The sequence below is a fragment of the Mustela putorius genome, unplaced genomic scaffold, assembly GCF_011764305.1.
Source record: "Mustela putorius furo isolate JIRA1106 unplaced genomic scaffold, ASM1176430v1.1 tig00000589_pilon_pilon_pilon, whole genome shotgun sequence".
Classification (NCBI taxonomy): Eukaryota; Metazoa; Chordata; class Mammalia; order Carnivora; family Mustelidae; genus Mustela; species Mustela putorius.
The window spans coordinates 8,588,228-8,600,382 of NW_025421425.1; the positions used below are offsets into that span (position 1 = coordinate 8,588,228).

General features: G+C 37.7%; 1 long non-coding RNA gene across 1 annotated transcript; it reads left to right on the forward strand.

Annotated features, from left to right (window-relative positions):
* The first annotated feature begins 968 nt into the window (after positions 1 to 968).
* On the forward strand, positions 969 to 6,191 carry LOC101670372. The gene is made up of 3 exons (XR_200072.2): positions 969 to 1,206; positions 2,184 to 2,486; positions 5,666 to 6,191. It is a non-coding gene; the product is annotated as an uncharacterized LOC101670372 (long non-coding RNA).
* Positions 6,192 to 12,155: the final 5,964 nt, after the last annotated feature.

Here is a 12,155-nt window from a genome sequence, read left to right on the forward strand (position 1 = left end):
TGGTCTTATGCCCATTTTGCATGCTTCTTCTGCTCTTCATTTTCCCTTTGGCTGTTGAAGATGGAAACCACCTGTTGAAATGGTGACAGTGACCCAACACAATGGAAGCAACCGGGACCTGGGATCATCACACAGAGCACACCTGGTCAGAGCATCATCTCACCTACATCAGATCATGTGTGCTTGAGAGTTAAACTTTTGTGGTATTAAGCTACTTAAACTTTAGGATTAATTTGCTGCTGAACCACGGTCTATCAAATACGGTCTCATACAGTTCTTAAGGTGAAAGATTTAGGTAATATCTAGGATAAGTGAGTCCAGTGTTGAATATTGTATACCTTAAAGCACTTGCTTCTGGCATCCTACTGAGAAGAATTTTGGTTGTTGTTATCATTATAATTCACCTTAAACTAGAGATAAGAAGCTAGTATCATATAGTATTCTGATTGAGAAAACCAGTAGTTTCTTCCTGGACAGACCCATATAACCAGCCCCAGGGAAATATTGGTTGGTGAGAAAATTATGCCAGAGCCATGGAAAAACCCATACAGGGGAAAAATCCCAGTCATTAGTGGGAGGCGGAATGATCAAATCAAAGGAGATAACCGAGAATCAGATAATATTTTTAAAATCTTTTAAACTGGATATAGACATCTAAAATGAACAAATAAGAAAAGGAATTTGGAAAGGAAAAGAATGTCCATTTTTCTATGTTGTGAACAAATTATGATAAACTCAGTTGTTTAAAACATACATATTAATTTTTTACCACTGTTTGTCCCGGGTCAGGAGTCCTTCAGTGACAGAGCTGGGTATTCAGCTGCAGGTCCTATATGGCTATAATTTAAGTGTGAGTTGGGCTACTTTTATTTCTATATGCTTGACTGGAGAAGAGTGTTGCTTAGCAACACTCTTATTGTTGACAGAATTCAACACTTATTATTATAGACAGAATTCATTCACTCGTAGTTGCAGGACTGAGAGTCTTAGCTTCTGGCTGCCTGTTGACTGGAGACTGCCTGAGCTCCTAGAGGAGTTAGAATCTGCTCCTACTTCCCAGCCCTGTGAGCTTTCCCAACACAGCCACATCCTTCCTCACATCAGTATGGAGAGTCTATAGAATGAATGTACTAGCAGGAAAGAGTCTTGTACACTGTGACATAATCACGAGAGGGAAAAGACAAAGAATCTAGCGCAGAAAGAAAGGTAAGGGTGTTTTTAAATGGTGATAAGTGTTCTCCCACAACTGTGCATCTGGCTTAGGCAGAGGCAGCTTCCAACCGGAATCGAGGAAAGAGGGCTCCAGAAGAGGCGTTGCCAAGAAAGAAGTCAGTTAATTAATGTGTTTGGTGTAGTAAGTAGGGAAAGCAGTGGAGATGCAAGTATTAATTTCAGTGAAAATGCAAAGCTGTATAAGAAGGAAATAATAAATGCTAAATACTGAGTTGACCAAAATTATAGCAAAATATTTCAGAGCTAGGACAGAGGGGATGTGTGTGCTTGTATATACATAGTTAGGGTAGAAAAAAAGATATCTGTATCCTCATATCTCAGAGTAGAGAATTAGTAAGTTACCATCAAAGACTTAAGAAAAAATAGCAGTGTAAGTACCTCAGTGAGGAGTAGGGCATGAACTAGATGGGATAAAGAGCTGAAAGTCATTGCCTGTGATGAGTCAACAGGAAATTGCATATATGAAGGTCAAGGTCTGCTGTTTTTGTTATATCCTTCTTCGTTCATTTGATTTTTAAAACTATGCACTTGTCTAGTCATGATGAAAATAAAGATTAATTTAATAACGAGTATAATGAGATCATTTCGTATTTTACTCCATACACACTAGCACTGGATGAACTTTTTTGAAAGTTCCGGCTCTTAAGTTTGTTTTTAAAAATAAGAACATGTCTCCACTTCCTGCATACCCCATAAAGCCCACGATTTCTGAAGAGGCCGAGAGACTCTCCGTTGAAGATGAGCTAGAATGGAGGTAATAGTAGGGCAGTGAGTGGGGAAGGGAGCTGGTGGAGAGTTAGGAGGAATAGATTTCCTTATGTTCCAATTTTCCCCAGGTTCAGTTTATATTAGACGAAGCTGGATTGCAAGCAAAGAACTTCACCAGTGTTTACTGTGTGTTAGGCCCTGCAGAGCTGTTTTACTTACACATCTTCACTTACATCTCACAGTAACCCCACAAGACAGATCTTGCTTAGCCTGTAGTTACAGAGGACGGGACCAATGGTGAGAAGTTAAATAAATTGCTCAGGCAAACCAAGCCTCCCAGAGCTGGAACAAGAATCAAAACCAAATGCTTCTCCGAATCAAGAGCCTCAGCTTTACGTGGTTCTTAACCGAAGCCCTGCTTAGCATCAATCCTTAACGCAAAAAACTGCATCATTTATATGTGAAAACCTCCTTCATTGTGTGAATTAAATATGTCCTCTACAATCTTGTTTACGTTACTTCATTGAACAACAGACAACTCCAAGGTAAATTTTAGTGTTGTCCCTGTAAAATGTTCCAGTCCAGAATCTTACATCTATTTTCATTAAATTTGATATGTTCAAATAGCTAAAGAGTGTTTTATTGAGTAAGTGTAGGTGGTTAATTAAAAAAAAATTGCTATGCATTGTATTGGATTCTTTTGTAATTTTTAGCTAATTATAGGGCAGCTTGATTTCTGTCGCTATTTGATTAAATCTTAACACATGATTTTAGCAATACATCAATATTTAATGAAGTGATTAGCATATAGTTGATATTTTGCTAAATCTTTGGGTAAAGACCTTGCTAATTATGAGTTTAAACAGATCTCTAGTGCCAGCTTTGGTGAAGTATATCCATTTTGAAGAAGAGAAATTGTGTTCTGTTTATTAAGGAATCCATATATTTTGGTATATTCAGGACTTAACCATAAAGAGTTTTAAAGAATCTCCATGTTTGCCTCTCCACTATGCTTGCCCCTGACCTTCTGCATTAATTGCTGTGACAGAAATAAATAGAGGTGTCAAAGAACAGTGATATAGGAAATCATAAAGAGATTAACAGCTCTTTGTGAAATAGTTCCACTCACAACTCTTCGTATGCATGACAACGCCTTGCTGGCAAACAATGGGTGAAGTGATCATAAGGTCTTTGTGCTGACACGGACATGGGCCCTGTTTTCACAGAGCACAGGCAGGCAGAAGGCGACAACAGACCACGGCCTCTGGTTTCCCTGGAGGCCCCACATCTTTCTTGCAGAGGATAAATCCTGCAGCAAAACGTGTGGCTGTATGTAGGCACACATGTGTGTCTGAATTTGTAATTTTAACTCTGAAATTGGCAAATAAGAATGTATTTGTTGATTACTGATCCCAAACAATGTCATCGGAGCTATGCTGATGACTTATACCTAGATCTTTAAGCATATTTTTAAATGAAATGATAAACAAAGATGAAATGATAAAAAAAAATAAAAAATAAAAAACAAAATGATATACAAATTAAATGATAAACAAAGATTAAAAGCTGACAGCTTAAGTCGCTATTTCTGACTTACGTTGTCATCTTTTAAAAGACATTGGTATGAGATTATATTCTTGTTCTCTATCTGAAAGTATATTTAATTTCCTTTATATTTACATGAGAAGACTTATAAATAAGTTGCAACGTGGAAGATACAGCCATTTTTTTTTTCCTCAAGCACCACAGTTCTGGGGTTCACTGGGAAGGAGTGTGTGTGTGTGTACGTATGTGGGAACACACTCCCCCATCTCCCGCACGCACACTTAAAGATACAGAGAAGGATTGGAAGTGGAAAGTGAGAGGAGTGCAGGCTTTGCACTAGGCAGGATGAATGTTCTCCCATATGGTCACTAACTAACTTGATGGGCTCTCACCAGCCTCTTTTCCTGTCTCCGGGGCTGGAGCTCATTTAAAGAAAAGTAGGATGGAGGCAGCAAAAAGGGACCAGCTGAGCCTTAAAGCCTTTGTTTAGCCTAATAGATCAGGTTAGCGTTTTGCAGATGTTGGGTTTCCAAATCAATAATCCTGTTGACGGCATCTCGCAGCAGGAGCTATTAGATGATGTAATTTGGAATTTGATTTGCTTCTTAGGTTAAGACAAACAAATCTCATTTGCAGTGTAAAATATCTAACATCATGAAAATAATGCCTTCCGTTTTGCTTTCTCACCCAAGGGCATTTTACAGAATAGAAGTCAAGGTTATTGTGACGGTCACCATGCTGCAGACGACTGCAGCCGCAGACCACGTTCTGAAAGCATGCTTTTTTTCTTTTATTAGGTTATTGCAAGGGGTAACCATGCTAGTCGAGGCATTTGGAGCTTTGTATTGTGTGAGGAGAAATAGAAATCCCCGATATTACAGCTGCACTTTTGATTTGTCATTTATTTGGAATAAATAGAGGGTGGTATGCCAGTTGCTATGGAAACGAGTTCTACTTTGGAGCAGTGCAAGACCTTTAAGCACGTTTGAAATTGCTTCTTTTTCATTATGTTTCAGCACTGAGGAAGGTGTGATGTACAATTAAATAGAAATGAAGGTTTAATTTAAACATTAAATTACATTTTCTGGATTGTCCTTTGTGTACGACATGCTTTAAGAAACAAGATTGCTACTGTGTGTTTTGGAAAGAGAAATGGATCATATTCATTGCTGTGCGTGTGTAGGAGAGAGGGAGAGAGAGAGAGAGAGATTTACAATGATTCCTCTCATAGAAGTTTATTATGAAAATGCCAGTGCTATCTAGGACATTCTGGAAATCTTGGTAAATACAGGCAGGATTATAAAAAGAAAAATACATGTTTGGATTTGTTTGTAGGTTATAAATCGAGAATTAAGTATTACGCTAAGGGGAAAAAAAAGACAACACTTAACTGTTTAGATTTTTAAAGACAATCTTTTAAGGAAATTAGTAAAAATAAGAAATTACTATTCAGTTAGGGCCCTGATATACAGGCATTATAAAAACAGGAATCTATGCATAGGTGGCAGCCAAAACACGAGGGTTTTGTGGATGAAAGCCAGAAGGAAGCTTTATTAAAATACAGGAAGTGTATTTTATCTCTGAGGAAGTGATATTTTATAGCTTCTGAAATTGAACATGTTGAGATGTTTGTTTAGTCTTATGCATTAATTATATAAGTTGTTTCAGAAATATTAATATAGATTACTCAAAGGTGATCATAGTTATAGCCATATGTTAAAAACTTAGCTTTTTAGAACTCTTTACAATATGTGAATATACCATATGTAAATATATAAAATACAATATATACAATGTATACGTAAATATATGAATACAATATATGAATGCTATAATACATGCTATTCCATGTATTGTCAACAGTTTCAGAGTGATGGTTCAGAGCAACTGTCGGTTCCATTTTCCTTGGACGTGACTTGCCCAAAGTCCCCAGGGGGGTAATCAATGGAACACCTGGGGATCCTTGTTTCTGGACTTCTAAGTCTATGATCTTCCCATTTCTAGAATTACATCTAATCTTGGACTACACCTACAAAACGTCCTATTTTCTTATGACTCACTGAGGCAGGTATCATAAATTATTTAATGACTCTTTAGAAAGCATGTGATGACGTGTGCTTTAAAATAAAGATTTCTTCTTTGAAGCATCCTAACCTATGCCTTTATTTTTTTTTTACAGCTATAAAAATGGGTTTCCCAGTGAATTCTCATCGTTCAGGCTTTGTGGCCATGATCTGCTTTGTACCTAATTTCAACATCCCTGCTCTGTGATAGAGAGGATGTCATCTGCGCGTGTACGAGGTGTCCACGTAATGAGGGGCTATTTATGTCTAGTCACTGTCTGCTTAATCAATCCCTTCCTGGCCCTGCGCCTTCCTGGCAACAGAGCCCCGGCCTCTAAAAAGATGGCGTGGGGCACTGAAAACAGGGTGCTGTCAGGATTGGGGCTTCATCGCTTGTGAGCAGCTGCCGGCACAGCAGTCCTGGGACTTTCACGAGGCTGCTCTGAATATGTTCACAGCCGAGGAGGCTGACCCCATGCTGCTAAGTCAAAGCCCGTCTGCTGGAGAGCCCTGGCTTCGTCCTACTGCATACAGACAGCCTTTCTCGGAGGAGACACTTTATGCTTCTGTCAAACAGAAATAAAGCTGTTCAGGGTATAATCAATGCCTTTGTAACGTTCCCTACAGAAAGGAGCTCTCGGGACAGAGTATGTGAGCTTGTTGTCATTGTCACCGTCAAATGTGAAGATTCTCCCGTCTCCAAACCTTGGTGAAGTAGCGGGATGTCAAAAGGAAAACAAAAAGAGGGATGTGTTGTTAAATTATTTCAGGGCCTATTGTCTAAGTTTGGAAACACAAAGGATTCATAAGGTGTTAGCTCGTGACGGAGATGACAGTCATGTCCAATGTCAGGCTGGAACGTGTAGGAGTCTAGGTTCTTTGTGAAGGGAGGCTGATTGAAACGGGGCACCCAAGGCTTCGTACGCGGGCACCTGCCCTCCTGCTCCGGAGTTCTCAAAACTGATGCTCTCGTCTCGGATGGAACCGAGGCTTCGCCACGGCTTTACCTCGATGCTAAAATCAACACCAGGAAGGCCACCATAAAAATCAAAATAGGTTGTCCCATTCGTAATAGTAAACTGTTAATGAAAGGCAAACTGCTTATGGAAAAGAGCACAAATCGTAAGCGTACAGTTTATGTATATTTTAGAATGAACAACCTGTATAACTAGCACTGCGTACAACACGGACTCTCCTGGAACCCCGTTCCTGCCCCTGACAGCCCCAAAGTAGCCAAGGTACTACCTTCTAACAGCGTGGGTTAGATTCTCCAAGTTTGGAATTTTATTTGAGTGGAGCCATACAATACCTATTTATGTGTACTTAGCCTCTCTTACTCAATGCGACATTTGTGAGATTATGGATGGTTTTGTGACTAATTATGGTTTCTTCATTTCTATTACCGAGTATTATACCATCATATGAGTGTATCTCAGGTTACTTAATCAGGTTACTTTTTTTCTGTAGATGGCTGTTGGTGTTATTTTCAGTTTGGGATTGTTAGGAATGTTCTATCCCATGTCTTTTGCTGACAAATCTACTTTCTTCCATTGGGCGCACGCCTTGGGGTCATGGAGTCAGTATGTTGGGCTTTCATAGATACTGACGAATTGTTTTCCAAAGTGTTGGACAAACTGACACGCTCATCAGTCATGTATAAGAATTACACTTGCTCTACATCTCACCTGTATGTAATTTTTTTTTTTTTAGGTGAAACCTTTTTTATTTTTTTATTTTTTTAAAGATTTTATTTGTTTATTTGACAGACAGAGATCACAAGTAGGCAAAGCAGGCAGAGAGAGAGGGGGAAGCAGGATCCCCACCGAGCAGAGATCCCAATGCGGGGCTTAATCCCACGGCCCTGGGATCATGACCGGAGCCGAAGGCAAAGGTTTTAACCCACTGAGCCACCCAGGTGCCCCTCACCTGTGTGTAATTTTGACTGCACTTTAATTTTAGTCATTTGAGTAGATGCACAGTGTATCATATTGTAGGCTTAATTTTCATTATCTGGCTCACTATTAAAATAAAGCAAATTTTCATAAGTGAGTTGGCCATTCAGGGTTTTTTGTTCAAGTTACCTATTGCAATATGTTACCATTTTTCTATTGACTCAGTTGTGTTTATATTGTTGTTTGTACATATTGATTTTATAGTCTCGATTTGTTTTTTTCTAATGCATGTTTTGTTAATACTTCTTCCCACTTGGAGCCTTGATTTTTCTTCTTAATAATGCAGTCTAATCATCTATGGCTAGCACTTTTTTAAAAATTCTATTTAGGAAATCTTTAAGATTATTCAAGAAAACCACCCTGTTTTCTTCTAAAAGATTTATTGTTCTAACCTTTTGCACACAGATCTACAATTCATCTGAAATTGATTTAGGGTAAGTGGTTGGTTAAAAAAAAATACAGACATTTTTCCATTACATTGAATTGTCTGTCAAATTTGTCATAAGTTGAAAAATCACATATGTGTGGGTTTCTTTCTGTATTCTCTATTTGGTCCTAATGGCCTATTTGTCATTTCACCAATACCGTCCTGCCTTTATTACTATAAATCTTTTATGAGTCTTTCTATGTGGTGGTATAAGTTTTCTAAATTCACTCTACTTTTTCAAGATTCTCTAGACTACTTGGGCTTTTTGCATTTTCATACAAATTTTAAGTTCAGATTGCCAATGTCCACAAGAAGACCTGCTCAGGTACTAATTCAGATTGTTCTGATCAATATGATGAATTTAAAAGAATTGACATCTTTACAGTCCATGAGCATTTTGCATACTTTATTGATTGATTGATTGATTGATTGCACACTCTATTTATTTAAATGATGATACATCAAAAGATAATTCTTTTTTTTTAAAGATTTTTTAAAATTTTATTTATTGGACACAGAGAGAGAGAGATCACAAACAGGCAGAGAGGCAGGAGGGGTGGGTGGGAAGCAGGCTTCCTGCCAGCACAGAGCTTGACCGGGGCTCCATCCCGGGACTCTGAGACCATGACGGAGCTGAAGGCAGAGGCTCAACCCACCAAACCAACCAGGTGCCCCAAAGGATAATTCTTCAAATAAATGATTCTGTGCCAACAGGATAGCTATAGGGATAAAAGTGAACTTTGACTTCTATGTATTAGAGCTTCACATGATACATTAAATCCAATCTTCTTTTTTATAATTTTTTAAATCAACATATAATGTATTATTTGCCCCAGGGGTACAGGTCTGTGAATCGCCAGGTTTACACACTTCACAGCACTCACCAAAGCACACACCTTCCCCAATGTCCATAACCCCACTACCCTCTCCTTACCTCCCTCCCCCGGCAACCCTCAGTTTGTTTTGTGAGATTTAGAGTCTCTTATGGTTTGTCTCCCTCCCGATCCCATCTTGTTTCATTTCATTAAATCCAATCTTAACTGTGTTATGGATCTGACTGTGCATATGAAAATTTACCTTCCTACAAAATAATGTTCGTGACTAAATTTATGACCTTGAAGTGGAAAAAATTAAGTCCAAAAATAGATTTTAAAAGGGGCACAGGTAGCACTAAACAAAAGGAAAATAATAGCATAAGGGATCCTGTCAAATTTAAATTTTTTTGTTTATCAAAATACAATAGTAAGCTTATAGAAGTTGGGAGAAGATATTTTAAATACATGGCTCATATTTGAAGTCTAAAAAAAACTCATTTAGGTCAGTTAGAAAAATATTACTCAGTGGAGAATTGGACATAAATCTTAACACGTGTTTTGCAAAAGAGAATATTCAAAGGAACAATAAATACATGAAAAGGTGCTCATCAGGGAGAAGCAAAATAAACCTTTTCATAAATAGTATTACTCATTTATCAGGACAGTAAAAGTGAAAAAAGTGTTAACATCAAGAGCCAGTAAAAACATGGGGCTATAGGAACTGTCTCAAACACAACTCGTGGGACTTTATTTCGGTGAAGTCACATCTGAAAGCTGACATTACCTCTTCCAGTTGAATGTCCGCAATTTCTATAGCCTGACATTCTCAATGACAGGTGTTTACCCAATAGACACCCACACCCATACACACCACACATCATAGATTAGGATAGACACCATCACTTACTTTGGTCAAGGAATCAAGAAGAATCCCACGTACACCAGTGTTAGAAGAGTCAAAACATATGGCATGGTCATATGGTGGAATATCGTGGTGATGAAAATGAATGAATGACTGTCATGTGTAAGAATACAGGTGGGTGTGACACATGTGAAGTTGGAAGAAAGAAATACAGTCCAGAAGAATCATACTTGTATGACTTGATTTATCTTAAGTTCAAAACCAGGCAAAACTAATCTATGGTTTTAGAAGCTAGTATAGTCCTGATATTTAAGGTAGAGACAAGAAAGGGGCTTCTGCAGCACTCCCGTTGTTTAATACTTTGATCTGTGCTGTGATGACATGGACCCACTCACTCCGTGGTCATCCATTGAACCGTAGGTCTATGATTTCTGGGCTCTTCTGAACCATTAAAGAGGTAATCACATGTTTACCTGTATATTATGAAAACATATACGTTTATGTGTTTCATGTGTTGCTCCATTTTATGTGTTGGGATGTGACATGGAACAAAACAAAAAGGGTCGCTATCCTTCTAGAACATACTTTCATAGTTCTTTTATTTTAGCATTATTTAGATAAAACTGATACATAACATTGTATAAGTTTAAGGTGTACAAAATACCCGTTTGATATACTTACCTATTGCAAAATGATTATCACCATGTTAGCACACCCATGTCATAAGATTACCTTTTTTTTTTTTTTTTCCTCCTGTGGGAACATTTAGGATCTACTCCCAGCATCTTCCAAGGACATAATACTGATCTGACAGAGGTTCATAAGAGCAGGAAACAGGAGCCATGATCACAAAGCTCCTTGAAGGCAACTTTGGGGGATGTGGATATTACATAAAAGCAATTGAAGAAGGTTAGGCAGTTGAAAGCAACTGAAGAAGTTGGGGCATTTATAGAAATGTCTCAACTGACTGTGTCATAATAATGAACTGGACAGAAACAGCAATGAAACAATGGAAATAAAAATAAAATCTGTACCAGAAATCTAGAAGGGAAATGGTACATTTCAGAGCTACAGTAGAGATAGTGGGAATGAAGAGGTTTGGAAGTTTATGAGACAACGAAAACACATGAGAGTGCTACAAATGACCACGGACTGAACGTGCGTGTTTGAAGCAGCTCATGAAGTCAAGACGGAGATCCAGGTTTGTGGAGTTAGCAGTTACGGTGGAGAAGAGGTCCTGACATAGTCACTGGGAGGGATCGTCTCAACTCTGGTTGCAGCTGTTGAGATTCCAAGACTAGGCCGACTAAAACAGAATTCTTGACCAAACAAACATTCCAAAAAACCCCTCTTTCATGAGATTCAAGGTGTATCATTAACAAATTATGTTATTTCCAATTCACAGAATAATAGATAATTTATGATGATAAAAACTGTCCTGTGTAAGAAACAATGTCTGTGACCCTCAGTTTATATACTTGTAAAAGGGTAGTGATGTCTGAGAAATGTGGAAAAGAAAATGGTCCCGTTTAATTAAATAATTACAGTTTTTAATCCATTTGAAATGTCAATTTTCCTGGTCAGTTTCATGCAATACATTTTCCTAAGCTCCCAATTTCTATAGTATTTTAAAACATTCAAAAATTTTTGTTTAGAGGCACTGGGGTGACTCAGTCATTTAAATATCTGACTTCAGCTCAGGTCATGGATCTTGGGATCCTGGGATAGTCCTCCACACTCAGTGGGGAATCTGCTTCTCCCTCTCGCTCCCTTTGTCTCTCCCTATGTTAGTGTTCTCTTTCTCTCTCTCTCAAATAAATAAATAAAATCTTTAAAAAAATAAAAAAAAATAATTAAAAAAATGTGTTGGTCCCATCCACAATGGATTAGTCTTCCCTCACACACACAGCCCCAGTAAAGGAAAAAGAAACTCTTCCCTACATAGAGTTTATAAAGATATTCTATTGTACAATCTTGACAATTCTCAGCATCGAACTCCAAGTTATTTAAGGGACTAGACTTTTTGGATTTTTGTAACTTCAGTGATTGCTACAGTAACTGATTTATTCACATATTTTGAATAAACGAAAGTCTTGTACCACAACATTTCTTCCACATGCAAATATTTCATTTGACCTCATTTTAGACAAGGTAACTATTAAAGAATATTTTAAAAGGAAGACATTAATGTGCAATAAGACATGCATCTTATTAAGTAAAAGGCTTTCACTGAATATAAAACTCAATTATAAAATAAATAATCAGCTAAAACAATTTGAAATTATTATTCTTTTGGATCAATAATACACATTCAGTGGTCTGTTAAATAATTTGCAAATCTTATTTCCCTTAAACACACAAACGAATATCGGTTGTAATTTAGACATTACCCAGGTGATCTGTCTTTGGGCACTGAATGAAACGTGACCTATCCAAACACAGTAACACAACTGTTAAGCTCAGTAATGAATGACATAATTCTACAGGACCATTTTATATATTATCTATTTATTTTATGCTAAGAGTCCACATAAGGACGTATACAAAACA